Genomic DNA, 14,717 nt, shown 5'->3' on the forward strand with positions numbered 1-14,717 from the left:
CAGAGGCACCTCCGGAGCGACTGCAGGTGCCCACGGGGGCGCCTTCCACTCCATGTGGTGGAGGAGGGAGGACAGGCCTGCCCGGCCTCCGCCACCAGGCCGGTGGGAGTGCGCTGGAGCTCAGGGCAGGGTAGGCCCAGGGCCGCTGGGACACCGATGCCCAACATCCTCCTCTGGACCCCTCCTGGGAGGGCTGGTCCTGAGGGCCCCTCAGGGGACCGCTCCTCTAGAAACGCCGCCTTGGGGGCCGGCCTGGTTGCTTCCTCTCCCCTTGGCCCAGCCCGTGCGTGCAGCACGCGGCAGCCATCTCCGCGCTGCGAGCTCTGCCGCTCAAGAGAACACAGCGGCCAAGCAGGAACCGGGAGAGCCCTCTGCCTGCAGGCCTGGGCCACACGGGGTTAAATGGTGTATTTCCCCTGGCGTCATTAGCCTGCTGTCAGTAACTGCACGGAGCTTTACTATGCACTCTGGTATCAACATCCCCATTTCACAGATGGGGAAACTGAGGCCCAGAGGGGCTAAGGAAGTTCCTCGAGTTCACCGAGCCCTTCCCCTCCTCCCCGGTGTTCCAGCCCAGGAGGCCCCACTGAGGGGCGCAGGCTCCTCCCTGCCCTCGTGCAGGAGTCCAGAAGCCGAAAGGACCAGGGCAGCCCGGGACCCACTCTGCTCAGCCGGTGGAACTGCCAGAGCCACACCAGGGGTCGTTCGAGGGGGGAGTGTGGCCTCCATGTCTCGACACCAGAGCAGCCCTGGGTGGTGGCTCGGCAGACCCTCAGGAGGGCCCGGGACGCCCCGAGCTCTCGAGGGGTCCTGGCCAAGTGCAGAGCTGGGGCTTCCCTGCCCGCCTCCCAGCCCCTGTCTTTGAGCAACAGCCCCCAGTCTTGGTCTGGAGACCCACCCCTCCCCATCGCTCAAGCCGTGAGCTCTGAGGGTGACTCCTCCGCTGACCCAGGAAACGGCACAAGTGGCTCAGCCTCTGGCTTCCTGGCCCAGGAAGTGCCCCCGTGCAGTGCGACCCCAGTCAGCGCCATAAGTGAGCCTCGGGCCTCCCTGGGAGCCACGGCTAGGGCACCCCGCCCCCAGGAGGGAGACTCCTGCCTTGGGTGGGAGCCGTCAAGTGGCCAGGTGGGAAGTGGTTGGGGACAGATTCAATGGGAGCCTGCGGTCATTTTCAAACACCAATCTTCCCATCTCTATCTCTTGCACAAATCCTATCGACGGCCGCATGATTCAGGCTCCTTCTCCCGGGCTTTGCTTCATCCAGGTGGAACTTTCCTAGGCCCTGGGAGTAACCTCCTCTGCCTGGGTCTTCGGCCGGCAGCTCCAGCTGCGGAGACACTTCTTTGCCCGCCTCTTCCACGACCCCTCCCTGAGGCTCAGCAATGTGTGGGCACAGCTCTGCCCTCGCACTCACTGCTGGGGGCGCCTCTTCTGCAGCCCCCAGACTCCTTTAATGCCAGACCCAGCCCTGAGCAAATCGCACTGGGAGTCTCCTTGGGCTTTTTCTGTATAAACTTTTCACCTTGAGCCAATTGTGGATTTGCCTGCAGTTACAAGGATAATTCAGATCCCATGGCCCCTGTCTCTGGTCTCCTCCAGGGTGGCATCTTGCAGCTCTAGAGCACAGTCCCACCAGCAGGAAACTGACTTGACACGGTCCACTGACCTTACTCGGTTTCCCCAGTTGCACGTGTGTGTGTGTCTGTGTACTGTGTCACTAGTACAGATCCAAGTGACCACCGCCACAATTAAGTCAGACTGCCAACACCACTGGGACCCCTCATGCTGCCCTTTTAGAGCCACAGACCCCTCCCTCCCTTCCTTCCTTTTCCCAAGCTCTGACAGCACCCCCTCTCTTCTGTCTTTGGTTTAGTCATTTCAAGACAAAATGTCGCCTTCTGAGACTGGCCTTCTGTTCCTCAGCAGACTCCTCTGAGCGTCCCTCAAGGTTGCTGTGGGCATCAGCGGTGTGTGCCTTTTCCATGGCTATGTAGTACTCCACGGCTTGTCAAACCACTCACCTGCTGAGGGGCATCAAGCTCACTTCCAGGTTTGGGGGATGACAAATAAAGGTGGCAGGAACATTTGTGCGTGGGTTTTGGTGAGAACGTGAGTTTTCATTTCTCAGGGTAAATCCCACACAAGCTCTCGCTGGGCAGGCGGGAGGCTGCAGGTTTAGTTTTACAAGGAACTGCCGGATGCTCCTCCTGAGAGGCCGCATCACTTCACATCCCCATGCTGTTCACATTTGCACTGCCCCCAGTGATTTCATCTCTCCATCAATTCTGCGTGCATTAATTGAGCACCTCCTGTGTGCCTGGCCCTGTGGAAGCCCCTGGTGGTAAAGTGTTGAATAATGCACGTGCTGTCCCTTCCCTCAGGGGTCCATTCTAGAACACTGATTCTGGCCCTTGGCCACACATGGGAATTCCTCATGGAGCCCCGAAAATACCGAGGCCCCCAACCCACCAGAGATTGCAATCTCATTGGCGTGGGGTGTGCCTGGGGCTCCCTGGCTCTGCCACATGGGCACCTGGAGGGCAGGGGCCACCACTCAGTCGCCTCTGCTGTCCCTGGTGCCCGTCAGATACCAGGAAACCCAGGTTGGGGAGTGGATGTTTGAGCTCCTGCTTCCCACGTATGAGGTCCTGGGTTCCATCCTGGGTACCTCCTAAAAAAGCAAATAAACCAGGGGACATGCACCAAACTGATGAGATGAGTGGGGGAACCCCTCTGCCAAGAACACCCAAGCAAGGAAAGACAGCGGCCAAGACGGGCCGTTCCAGCTGACAGCTGAGCTATCAGTCCTGGGAGCAAAGGCCCAAGGAGTGCACAGGCTCGGAAGCAGTGTGGTCCTGTGGTTTGCACTCTTCACAGCCTCAGTCCCATGCTCAGCTCAGCACTTGATCGGTTGTGGGTCTTTGGGCAACTGCAGTAGCCATTTTGCAACGTCATTTTCTCATTTCAAAAGGAACAATAATAATCTCCAAATCGTAATGAAGGTTATGTGTGGTGATCTTTGCCAGGTGCTTAGCACCATGCCCAGCTCAGAGTAAATGCTCAAAACCAGAGCTAGCCCCTCGCTGCCGTCTCCACAGGGGCTCGGTTTTGCCTTTGTCTGTCACCCCTAAGGCCCTCGCACCTGCCTTGCTCACCACTGTGCCTCCAGCGTGGGCGCAGGTACGTGGCTGATGGTAGGTGCTCAACAAACGTGTTGAGTGCTGAATGAACGCAAGGAAACACCAGCCGGGCCCCTGCCTGCCCGGACTAGCCCACGGCGAGTGCTGGAGTCCATTCTGTCTGCTTGTTTGTTCATCCTGTAAAAATCAACAGATGTCCACCACATCTGGAGGTTTGGGTTGGCGGGACCTTAAAATGCAGGCAATGTGACCTAAAGAAACGAATACGGGGCTTCTGACGGCACCTCCAAGAAAAAGCAAGTCCTCTTCCGTGACAGCTGACACTGCGGGTTGGGGAGGAGCTCAAGGAGCAGCCGGTCAGGAGAGTGGCTGGGCACACCTGCAAGACTGGCTGCGAAACAAAAGACTCAGACGCAACTGGCTTTAAGGAGAAGGGCAGCTCTGCGGTCACCGGGCAGGAAGTCCGAAGGCAGGGCAGCTCCAGGGCTGGGTAACTCCACGGCTCAGAGGCGGGAGTTCCGGTCTTTCTTCTCTGCCGTCCTTGGTGAGCCAGGTTTGCCTGTGGGGGTTCCCCGCAGGGCCCCACGACGGGCAGGTGAAGGCAGAGCCCCTTTCTGATGGATTCTGGAGTGAATGGGCAGAGCAGCCAGGGTAGGCCGTCCTCGGGAGAAGGAGACATTTTCATTTGTTTTGGTGTTTTTGGGTGGTGGCCAGAGAGAGAGGGAGTCAAGAACGAGGACTATTTTTAAGGTGGCATTTCTGATATGAATAGAGAGGCTCCAGCAGAGCAGGGAACTTGGTGATCCAGAAGGGCAGAGAAAGGCCTCCCCTTCGAGGGACATGGGGACGGGGTTCTCGGCCTTAGGTGGAGGCAGGCAGCGGTGGCTCAGGGGCTCGTGGCTGCACGAGGGCTGCAGGTAGGCGGGAGGTGGGGCAGGGCAGCACCGCAGAAACCCTCTTCCAAATGCTCTATTTTTCCAGTGAAATGGGGCCAAGCCCACAGCGGAGAGCAGAGAGGAGGCTTGGAGGTTTATGGAAAGAAAGCAGGGAGTGTGAAATAGCAACCAGGAGAGTGGGAGAGGAACGGGCCAGGGACATGGAGAGGATATGCCAGGCAGCATGGCTGAGAGGGCGACCCCCAAACCCACTTAACACTTAAAAATAAAGTCCGTGCTAAGAGCGTTGTCCGAGATGTAGGAGAGATCATAGTCTAAACTGCACATTCTGGCCTTGGGCAAGTTGCTACACCTCTCTGAGCTTTAGTTTCCCCAAATGTAAGGTGGGGTTATGATGAGGATCAAACGAGGAAGTGGGGCTGGGCAGGGGCGGCCAGCTCAGCCAGGGCCTTCTGCGCTCAGACGTTCTCTGGGCCCTCCCCGAATTCCTCCCCGCTCTGCCTCCGCAGAGCTCAGGTTTCTCTTTTCTAGAATCCACCGCCCTGTCTGTGTATGCACAAGTCTCCCCAACAGGATGCAAGTCCCTCCAAGTGGAACCGAGAGGCCCGAAAGGGAGGCGGTTGGCTGGCACCGCCGGCCCAATCAGCCTGGGAACCCGGCAGGTGTAACTTACGGGCAGGCCCTGAGCCCGCAGCCTGAGAAGGCTGAGTCTTTCATAAACGAAATCAAAGACGGAAGCAGGGAGGGAACAAGGAAGCTGTCAAATCAATAGGCCACTGACGTCCAAATCGGAAAACTGCACAGTCTGGGTCTGAGAACATGAGCATTTCCAAAGTGCCCCAGGACCTCCCGGGCAGGAAGAGGAGCTCCACCCGGCTCCCGATTAGATCATCTGCATTTGCTGAGATTTCAGCCTCTGGCTGCATAGACAACAGCACTTTCCTGCCACCCTTAGAGCTGGGCCGTTTCCAGAAGCCCCAGAGAGTCAAGAAATCACTTGCTACCTTGGCTTCCTGCACCCAGAAAACTGACTTGGAGTTGCGTCTGCATCTCTAAGGCAGGTGATGATGTAATCATGGATTTAAAGTGAATTTTTTTTTTCCTGAAAGGATGATGCATGAACCTGGGAAATCAAGATGAGTCATGCAGATCCTGAATCCCAGGTAGTTTTCCACATGTGGGTCACTCTGGGAGAAACTGGATTTGGTGCCAAAAGTCTCTGGCTGGGGAACCCGTGAACCATTTTGCTCTGAGCTCATGCCTTGGGGGTGATTGAGATGCCAGTGGCTCTCAAACCCGTCCTTCCAGCTTTATCTGGGCATAGTTATCAAACAGCATTCCAGGCTAGAGTCCAGCACTCATGCTTCCTGGATTTTGTGGGGCGCCCTGGATTTTGTGGGGCACTCACCATGCTGAGTGATACCATGGAGAACCACGGTGGCGACTCCCCTGTGCTCCCAACTTTCCTCTGGCCACATCTTGGCTCAGCCCTTCTCTGTTCTGTCTGGATTCCCCTTTCCCACCCCAAACCCCTCTATGTTAAAGACCCATCTTAATGGACCTATTTAGGTCCCCGTGTTGATTGAGATCCTTTATTCTGTAAGAGACAGCAAACAGCTCAACAGGGCTCAAACAAAATAAGATGATTTATTTATTGGCTCATACAACAGAAGAATTGGGGGAGAGGGCTTCAGTCACGGTTTGATCTAGGAGCTCAACGGATCTAGGACCATTAGGGCATGCTCTTTCTCTGAGTTGATTCTCTGAGTTGATGCTCTACTGCACAAAGCTTCCTCCATGTAGCATGGGGGCACCGAGAGTTGGAGCCCTGCACCCTTAGACTCCCAGCACAGGACATCTCTCAGTGTCCATGTATAAAATCTCAAGGAAGGTTTTGGATTGGGTCTGTTTTGGGGCTGGAGGTAGAAGTTCTGGTTGGTAGCCCCTCCCCCAAGCCCTGTGAAATGGGGAAGGGTGGTTCCCTGAAGGAAGAGTGGAAAACAGGAGGGAGGGGCTGGGGAGAGGCTATGCCCTCCCACCCAGTCCCTCCATTTCTAGAAGTGATCTTCCCTCTTCGTAGAACCCATCGCCTGGCAAAGGCAGAGCTTGCTGGCCTCCCCGCTGGACCAAGAGCCCCGTACGGGGGGCTGCCTCCTCTCTGGGTAGCCCTGAGCCTGGGGCAGGGCTGGTACAGAGGGAGCACTCGGCAGCAGTTGGTGGGCTGGCTTGGGAGCATTTCACTAACAGCAACAAGAGTTAGAATCACACCCTCTTGTCCCCAGGATTTCAGGCTGGCGAGGACAGCAAGCTGCATTCTGGGAAGTGGACAGCTCCCTGCCTAAGCATCTTCCCCTTTCCATCGGCGATCAGGGTCCTGGGGTCTTGCCGGTTAGGGCATCCTCGGAGGCCCTGCAGGGAAATGCAGCTGTCCCTGAGCAGAGTCTCTGCCTCTGGCTTTTGGTAAAGAATGTAGTAGCCATCCCCTGCCCCCCATAAATCCGGAAGGTCCCTCTCATTCTCCTCTTTCTGCTTCTGCTCCCTCTCCTCTGCAGAATTCAAAAACTCCAACCCATACGTGTAGCCCCAACGTCAAGTTTAGGCCGGGCCGAGCAAAGCTGCCCCTTCCCAAGCTGGGCGGAGCGGGAGCACAGTGCGTGCTTCGTGGTTTTCAGTGGAGGGACCCACAGCAGGGGCACCCGTGGCCCCTGCAAAATGCGACCGTCTAAAAGGGACCTTTACAGTAGCAGATTCATGCCACCACCACCCCGATCAGAGTGCCCCGTTCTGTCCCGGCTCACGCCCAGAGGACGCTGGCCAAGGGAGGAGCACTTTGCCAGCATCGCCGGCCATGAACCCCACACCCGTGGGATGGGGCTCTCGGTGCCCCCGGACATGGCAAGAAGCCTGGCCTGCCACGGAAGGACCCGCACCGGGAGCCAGGGGGCCCGCTGTGCGGGGAGGATGGCTTCAGCCAGACCCAACAGGTCGTCCTAGTTTGCAAAACCCCAATAACCACCCCCCCACCCCCTGCCCCAGTGCCAACAGAGAACTTGTTTCACGTGGAAGGATGGATTCCGCCAGCCTTTTAATTTTGCCCATCAAATCCCCGTCTGAAATGTAATTTTAGCCGAGCCAGATGGATTTCTTTTTCAGGGTCAATCAGTCGGGATTCTCACCTGCTGTGATTAAGCAACGAGGAAATGAATCACAAACGAAGGCTGTCTGTCTCGCAGCCCCCACCCCTGCCGGCGCGAGGGGAGAGGGGCCGAGCCAGGGACCCGCCGCAGACAGTAAACACAGCCGAACGCAGCAGTCCCCGGGGAGGGGCGATTTTGTGATTCTTTATGTTAACTGTAAACATTTTTTTTTCAACCAAGCATATTTTTATGGGGAGTTTAATGGGACTGTGCCCGCCATATACCTATAAACTGTGTGCCACAGGCCGCCTGCTCGGGCAGAATTTGATATACAGAACTCCAAACAAATAATCACATCTGACAGGCAATTTCTCCAATAAACCCAGCAAAATATTTCTCGCTGGGTGGAAGGCAGCACGTACACGGCCGCCACAGAAGCTGGCAGGAGCGGGGGTGGTGAGAACTGAGGTCTGTTTACTGTGCTGGCTTGGGGGCGGGGGCGGAGGGGACGGGGACTCATTAAGAATTAAAAAGTGCAGACAGGATCGGTCGATCGTCCACCCAAATACGCAGGCCTCTTTCGGGGGGTGGGGTGGGGGGATCTGGGGGAAACTGGCTTTCTTGGGAGAGGCTGTTGACGGAATGGCGTTGCGGGGTCTGGGGGCAAAGTCTCCTTGTGTTCCGGAGAATCTGCTCAAGAATCAAGTTCAAAGAAGAAGAATCCAGTCCCAGGGAGGAATCTCCCTGGTCTGCTCACGTGCCCCTCTCTTGACCAGGAGGGCACAGGGCCTCTTCTTCAGGCTTATCAGACAGCGAGCCCAAAACTGGCCACTCCGTTCCCACGGCTCCTGCAGCACCGGCGTCTGCACCTGCGCAGGCCTGGCTCTCCAGCTGCCCCATCCAGAGGGGCCCAGCCAACTCTCTCTTGTCTGAGGAAGCAGAGCCCGCTGCTTGCAATCCAAGACCCCCAGCTGCAAGCCCCACTTTCCCCACCTGAAAAATGGGCATAACAGCAAGAGCTTCCAGGGGCCGTTGGTACGGGGGCTTCCTAGCTCCCTCGGCGAGTCCTTCCCCCAACTCTTTGTTTCTCTTCCTCGGAGCTTCTTTCAGGTCACAGCTGACCCGGTCAGTCCTCGTCACTGTGTCGGGAAGGAAAGTGTAGAGACTATAGTAAGATCACCTCTCGATGGTCTCAGGTGTATTTAAATAGTTACTGGCAGGAAGCGGCTGTGGCTCAAGCAATTGGGCTCCCATATACCAAATGGGAGGTCCCGGGCTCGGTTCCTGGGGCCTCCTGGTGAAGTGAGCTGGCCCATGCAGTGAGCTGATGCAACAAGATGACGCAACAGAAAGAGACACCAAGGAAAGACAACGAGAGACACAACAAACCAGGTCACCGAGGTGGCTCAAGCGATTGGGGGCCTCTCTCCCTTGTTGGAAGATCCCAGGACTGGCTCCCAGTGCTTCCTAAAGAAAAGACGAGAAGGCAAGCAGACACAGAGGAAGGTGCCGTGAATGGACACAGAGAGCAGACAGCGAGCACAGGTGGCGGGCGGGGCAGGAATAAATAAAATAGATCTTTTAAAAAAAAGTTACTGGCATCGTAATTTGTTTTGAATCCATCATCCCTTCTAGACCTGCACTGTCCAGCATGATAGTTACTACCCACCTGTGGCTACTTCAGTGCAAGCTAATTACAATGAAGTTAAATCAAAATTCCAGCTCCTGGGGCCCCTCCCTTCACCGCTCCGCCCCCACCATTTCAGCGCCCACCTCCCGCCTGCCAACGGCAGCGCCTGCACTTCCCTCCCTGAGAGCTTCGTGGGTTGGCCAGAGCCCGGTCTGCCCACGCGTGGGGCAGGCTGGAGGTCCCGGGGAGCAGGGCTCAGCGGCGAGCGGCAGGCGGTGGGCTGTAAAAGCCCCTGCTGCGCCGGCAGCGTCGCTCTGCTGCGTCCCCTGCCCCGGCCCCTGGAGTGGATCCACTCACCGCCCTGGCCCAGCCCAGGGGGTGGTGCCCCAGTCGCAGTGTGGGAAAGAACAGTGGGCACCCTCAAAAGGAAACCGAAGGCCATTGGGAGGGGGCAGCTGACAGGGCAAGGCGCCCAACGTTCCGATAAGGAGAAGGATGGAAAACGGACCACGGGTTAAGGGGGACGAATCAGCCCAAGTGGGTCACAGGACTCTCTTCTAGAACTTTGACTCTCGTGCAAAACTCAGTGCCGGGAAGAGTTTCTTCATTACTGCAAGAGTAGGTAAGTCTGTCCTTTCTCCCAGCCACCAAGACCCCCGGCTCTGCCCCAGGCTACCTCTTCCAGGCCAGGCTCTCCAGCCTCCTCTCCTTACCCTGCACCCTCCCCTCCCCTGGCAGCCAATCTGCTCTTGGCTTCAGGTCACCTCATCGGTTTCTGTTGCTCGCAACCGTCCAATCCTAGCTGGGCACAGCCGGCATGACCGGCCTTTGGGGGCAGCTGAAAAGAACGTGAGCCTTTTGCTAACATCCGTCCTCCCCAGCAGATTTTAGGACCCGGGCCAAGGAAGCCCACCTGGGACGCTGCCCCAGCAGGCTGAGCTCAAGCCGGGGTCAGGCGGGTACGGCGAGGACGCCACGTGCTATTTATTGTTTTTGGAGCTTGGAGCTTGTTTTTCTAGACCAAGCCCTGGTGCGGAGCTGGAATTCCAAAACAAAAACCAAAACATACTGCTCTCAAAAATAAGGGCTCGCAGCATGATTCAATCTACCTAGTTGGTCTGAGGACATCGAGTGCAAGGCTTGGGGGCAGGAATGGGGGTATCTGACTCCATACTGTAGCCAGCTTGAAAGGGCCCTGTATTCGAAAGGGGGCGGTTGGAGACACTGGGGACTCGCAGGTCTTGTCCCCCGGCCCTTCAGGCTGAGCCCCTTGCGGTGCGTCTCGCTCTGCGCGGCCGGTTCCTTACACACTTTCTAATACGCTCAACGGGTCTACACTTCCCCAGCCAGGCCACTCAGACTGGAGCGTGGGGGATCCCCTGGAGAGCTTGGGGAAGCACAGCCCCGGGCCCCAGCCCAGGGATTCTGACTTCGGAGGTCTGCAGTGGGGCCCAGGAATCAGCATTTCCCACAAGCTCCCAGTTCAAGGGCCTGCCTTGGAGCAGCAAAGTCCTAACCCAGAGACTCGGGGCAAAGGCCAACACATCTGGAGTTTTAAAAATTCTTTAGATCTTTAAACCAACTTGGATCTGAGTCTGAGCTTCCGTTGCCCACGACGGGGGGCAAATTCAATCTTGATCATCTCAGAGACTTGCAACAGCCCTGGGGTTGTGCACGGAGCACTGGGGGCCTCTAGCCTTCAAGCCGTCCCCACTGGCACAGTCACCGCTGGAGTCCGATGGTCCCTTGAGTTGGGGAGGCGTGGGTGCTTTTGTGCCTCACTTGGGGCAGAGGACTTGGCGGGGTGGGACCCTCGGGCCTGAGGTTGGCCACCCCATGTTCTCTCTGCCACTTCCTATGAAGATAAAATTATTTCAAAACCACCTCGAAGGGGCGGCCTTCCTTGGGAGGGGGATTTTCCACTGGTGTTGGGATCCCACCCCCCCCCCCCAGAAGGCTCCCTTGTCTGTCTGCTCGTTGTTTTTGCTCATTGTTTGCACCCATTGTCTGCTCGTTATTTTGGGGTTTTTTGCTTGCTCTCTGCTCATTGTCTTTTTGTTTTTTTTCTTTAGGAGGCACTGGAAACCAAAACGGGACCTTTCACGTGGGAGGCAGGCACTCAACTACTTGAGCCCCACTGCTCCCTGGTTTTGGCTTTTAAGCCCAGAACAGATGTGATCCCTGAGGCTGCTGGGTGGAGATGGATGGAGGTGGGTGGGTGGACGAGGGGCTCAGGATGTGTGGGGGGGTGGGTCCAAGCAAGAGGCGATGGTGGGAGCAAAGGAGGCGGGCAGCCGGGGCAGAGCTGGAGACCCTGGCCAGGCAGAAGCAGTCCCACGTGGTGATTCTCTGTTGACTGCAGTGGATGAAGGGGACAAGAGCTGACGGCCCTAGGACAAAGGCCTGGGGGGACCGGGAGGGCTTCCTGGCCTCTCGCTGCCCCCGCCCCCCGGTGGGCTCTGTGTGCTTGGTCGGCGCCAAGGAGTCAAGGGGTGCCCCAAAGGTAGACACAAAGCCGCTCCGGGCTGCTTCTTGGCGGCTGGGCTCAAGGTCCTGAGCGCGGTCACCGCGTGCATGAGGCCTCCGGCGGGTTCCGAGCGGAGCCCGGCGCTCGCCGCCATATGGGGATGCGGTTGTGGAAAAAAATATTTATAAAATGACTTTTCCAAATGTTTAATCTACAGCAGATGCATCTTAAATGAATCTGTTTGGCTTGGCTTTCGCTGCGGGGAGACGCCGTTTCAGCGTGCAGGCCTCCCGAGCAGAGGAAATGGGGGCTGTTAAAAGAGGCATCTGGCGGTGACTCAACTCCAAGCGCAGGTCTGGGGGCCAGGGGAAGCCACCCCTGAGTGGGCGGGGAGGGCGGTTGGGGCGCGAGGTGCAGGGCGGATCAGGATGGTTTGATTTTCAGCCCAAGGGCGCTGTGTGTTTAATCTTCCCTACGGGAAGAACGCGTTTCCTACTAAAAAGTTTTGCTGTAGCTTTGATCACAATTGAGGAACTGGCTCCCACATCAATTGCTAAGGGTGGTATTTCCGTGGTTTTTGCAGAAGGGAAAACAATCTCTTGTTGAGAGTGCTTAACTCTAGGGATGTTTCTAGAATGGGAAGTGAGACCCCTGATTTCTCCAGCCTCCTCTCTCCCCGTGGCCCTCTGGCTTACTATACCACGGCCACCTCTACCACGTCTCGGGACCCAGAACAGCCCAGGCCCTTTTTGTCCACAGGGCCTTTGCATACGCTGTACCCTCTGCCAGGGTGTTCCCTCTCCCCCTTCAGCCCACTTAGCTCCCATGTGTCCTTGTCCTTCCAGCCTTGGCTAAGAACCAATTCCTCAGCAAAGCCACGGATGATTTGCTTCCACAGAATCCAAGGGTTTTCTTCATTGCTGTCAGCATACTCAAAACCACATTTACTTCTCTCTCTCTCTTTTTTTTAGGAGATACTGGAAATTGAGCCTGGGACCTCCTCTGTGGAAAGCAGGCACTCAAACCATTGGGCTACACTGCTCCCCTGCCCTTTTCTTAGGAATAACCACATTTTGAGTCATGGGACACTGCGATTCAGGCCCGTCTCCCACGTGGGACCACGGGCTCGGCAGGCAGGGGCACGCTACCTCGTCCACCCCTGCGCCATCCCCTCCACACCTGGCCCGGAGGAGCCGCCGGCCAAGCCTGGTGACGGAGTGGACATGCCGCGAGGAGGAGTGGTCCCAGGCCATCTCCGCAGACCAGGTGAGGCCGCAGCTGGTGCCTTCTTACAACGCTGGCGGTGCCTCCCGTCCTCGAGCCGAGTCCCTCTGCCCGACCTGCGGAGAGGGACGGCCACGGCCGCGCCCTGAAGAGCCCCCCAGCGTCCTGCTCGGCTGCTCCAATGTGGTTGCAGGAATAACGGCCTCCAAACACGCTCACGTCCTAGGGGCCGAAGGAATCCATTGCTTTCCATGGCAAAAGGAGCTTGAGGCGGGAAGATTGCGCTGCTTTATCTGGGGCCCGGGGAGGCCCTGAGGGTCCTTAAAAGCAGAGGATCTTGAGAAGTGGACTTGACCCAGTGGTTCGGGCGTCCGTCTACCACACGGGAGGTCCATGGTTCAAACCCCGGGCCTCCTTGACCCGCGTACAGCTGGCCCATGCGCAGTGCTGATGCGCGCAAGGAGTGCCGTGCCACGCAGGGATGTTCCCGTGTAGGGGAGCCCCACGCGCAAGGAGTGCACCCCATAAGGAGAGCCGCCCAGTGCGAAGGAGGGAGCAGCCTGCCCAGGAATGGCGCCGCCCACACGGAGACCTGACACAGCAAGATGATGCAACAGAAAGAGACACAGATTCCCGTGCCACCTGCAACAGAAGTGGACAAAGAAGAACACGCAGCAAATGGACACAAAGAACAGACAACTGGGCGGGGGGTAAGGGGAGAGAAAAAAAAAAAAAAAAGTAAAAAAAAACAAAGCAGAGGACCTCTCCCCACCAGGCCTTCAGGAGAAGGGGGCTGCGCGGCGGCTGCTCTGAGCGGCAGGGGGCCAAGGGCGAGCCCCAGCTGGCAGCCAGCGAGGAAGCGGGGGCCGCAGCCCTACCAACGCCAAGGGACTGAACACTACCAAGAGCCCGAGAGAGCGAGAAGCAGATTTCCCCCCAGAGCTCCCGAGAGGAAAGGAAGGCAGCTCCATCCCCAGCTCGACCTCAGTCCGGTGAGACCCCCTGCAGCTTCCGAGCCCCAGAACTGTGAGAGGACGCATTCGTGTTGTTTCAGCTGCTAAGGAACGGTCATTTGTCAGAGCAGCAACAGGAAGCTGCTACACCCCAGAAGCAAGCAGTCCTGGCTCAGCCCGTGGCCAGGCTGGGCCTCAGTTTCCCCATCTGCACAATCAAGGAGCTGCTTTAGGAGGGGTTTCCTTCCCTTTCTCTCCCCTGCCCTGCCCCCCTCCCCCCTTGGCCAGGGAGACCTTTTGTTGAATGATAATTTCTGTGAATGCCCAAAATGTAGAATGAAAAGAATTTTTCAGAGAACAGCTTCTCTGCTTGAAGTGGGATTGGGGGTGTGGGCCCTGCTGCTTCAGGATCATCCCCACAGGCTGCTTCGGGGATTCATCCTCCAGGGGGACTTGGCTGGGGGATGGGGGGCGGGTGTCGGGAAGGCAGGTTGAGAAAGAATCGCCCTGCTGGACTCCCTCCGCCCCAGATCCCAGGCAGCCCGAGACAGGCACGGACGCTCACAGCCAAGGCCGGCACGAGAGGAAACTGAGGGTGGCCCATGTCCCCCGGGGCCCACAGCCCCAGCCAGGAACCAGCAGATACTGCCCCCTGTGACCAGGCCCCCAAGCCAGTCTGTCTGGGACCCTCACCAGGTGCTGCCCCCTGCCCACCCACCCTCGCATCCTCTGAGCATGACGTTCTGCAGCTGCTGGGCAGGAGCAGTGTCCAAGCCGTGGGCCTGCCCCCCATGGCCTGGACTTGGCTTTGCCTTCCCGGACCCCCAAAGCAGGGGAGCGCAGGCCCCTGCCCGGGACTGAAGGCTGCGGCGGAGAGGCCTGTGCTCTGTCAGAGGGAGGATGCGGGTGGTGCACCCCCAGGCCTGGCCGGACAGAGGCGGCGCCTCCTGCGGGGTGGGGGCTTGTCCCGGGGTCTCCAGGCCCAGAGTTAGGCCCGGCCTATGAAGGAGTCAAGGGAGAAGGGCCAGGACCCCAGAGCCAGGCAGGGCCGGTTCCAGTCGTTCTCTGAGCCCCTCTTTGATACTCCCTGCGCCTCCTTTTGCCCATCCATAAAACGGGGGTGCCCATGGCTCCTAATTCAAGAGGTTGTCACAAGTACACGATGCTGCAAACGATGTGCTTGACGCAACGCCTACCCCATGGTCGCCTTCCAGGGACGCGTGCCGCGGTAATGTCACGAGCACCCCTCATCTCTAAGCGCTCTTCTCCT

The 14,717-nt window shown here is 57.9% G+C and overlaps 1 long non-coding RNA gene across 5 annotated transcripts; it reads left to right on the top strand.

Moving 5' to 3' along the window:
* Nucleotides 1–3,467: 3,467 nt before the first annotated feature.
* Nucleotides 3,468–13,805, top strand: LOC111761565 (uncharacterized). Of its 5 annotated transcripts, XR_011647382.1 has the most exons (6): nucleotides 3,676–3,791; nucleotides 4,546–5,199; nucleotides 6,319–9,425; nucleotides 10,876–11,013; nucleotides 11,488–11,623; nucleotides 12,242–13,805. It is a non-coding gene; the product is annotated as an uncharacterized lncRNA (long non-coding RNA). The 5 variants fall into 5 exon arrangements; XR_011647383.1 differs by having other exon boundaries at nucleotides 3,468–3,684; nucleotides 4,568–9,425; XR_009183278.2 differs by having other exon boundaries at nucleotides 3,469–3,684; nucleotides 4,546–9,425.
* Nucleotides 13,806–14,717: the final 912 nt, after the last annotated feature.

This window comes from Dasypus novemcinctus, chromosome 24, assembly GCF_030445035.2.
Source record: "Dasypus novemcinctus isolate mDasNov1 chromosome 24, mDasNov1.1.hap2, whole genome shotgun sequence".
Lineage (NCBI taxonomy): Eukaryota > Metazoa > Chordata > Mammalia > Cingulata > Dasypodidae > Dasypus > Dasypus novemcinctus.